Below are 624 nucleotides of genomic sequence, written 5' to 3'. Positions count from 1 at the left end.
TCGTCTGAGTTTTGAGGCATATAGTATAAGGGGAGAAGGAATAAAAAAGGTTAAAAGAAAAGAAAAACTTAAAATAATGATGTTGCACAACTTGTAGAAAACAAAGAAGGGAAAGGGTTAATGTATTAAATGTGCTAAATTACATTAAGAACTTAATTTTATTAAAGTATTATTACTTAAGAATCTTGGGCTCTGCTCTTGGTTTCTGGCTGATGCAGGGGACGTGGTTGGGAATCATCGAACCATGGGATGGGTTTGGGTTGAAGGGAGCTTAAAGCTCCTCCAGCTCCAACCGCTGCCACGGGCAGGGACACCTTCCACTAGAGCAGGTTGCTCCAAGCCCCTGTGTCCAACCTGGCCTTGAACACTGCCAGGGATGGGGCAGCCACAGCTCCTCTGTGCCAGCACCGTGCTGGTGCCAGGGCTGACATCAGCTCTTGGCACCGGGGCTCGGTGCGGGCAGATGGTGCCGCGGGGCTGGGGTGGGTTAATGACAGTCACTCACTTGGGGACAGCCACGGTCAGACACAACAAGATGTGGCCGAGGATGGGTCTGGCCGGTCCAGGGTCACCCCCAATGGAGCTGGTACTTCGCTGCTCACCCTGTGCCGCGTGAGCCGGACC

This window comes from Nestor notabilis, unplaced genomic scaffold (assembly GCF_000696875.1).
Source record: "Nestor notabilis isolate BGI_N333 unplaced genomic scaffold, ASM69687v1 scaffold22349, whole genome shotgun sequence".
Lineage (NCBI taxonomy): Eukaryota > Metazoa > Chordata > Aves > Psittaciformes > Psittacidae > Nestor > Nestor notabilis.
This window is presented reverse-complemented; position numbering follows the sequence as displayed.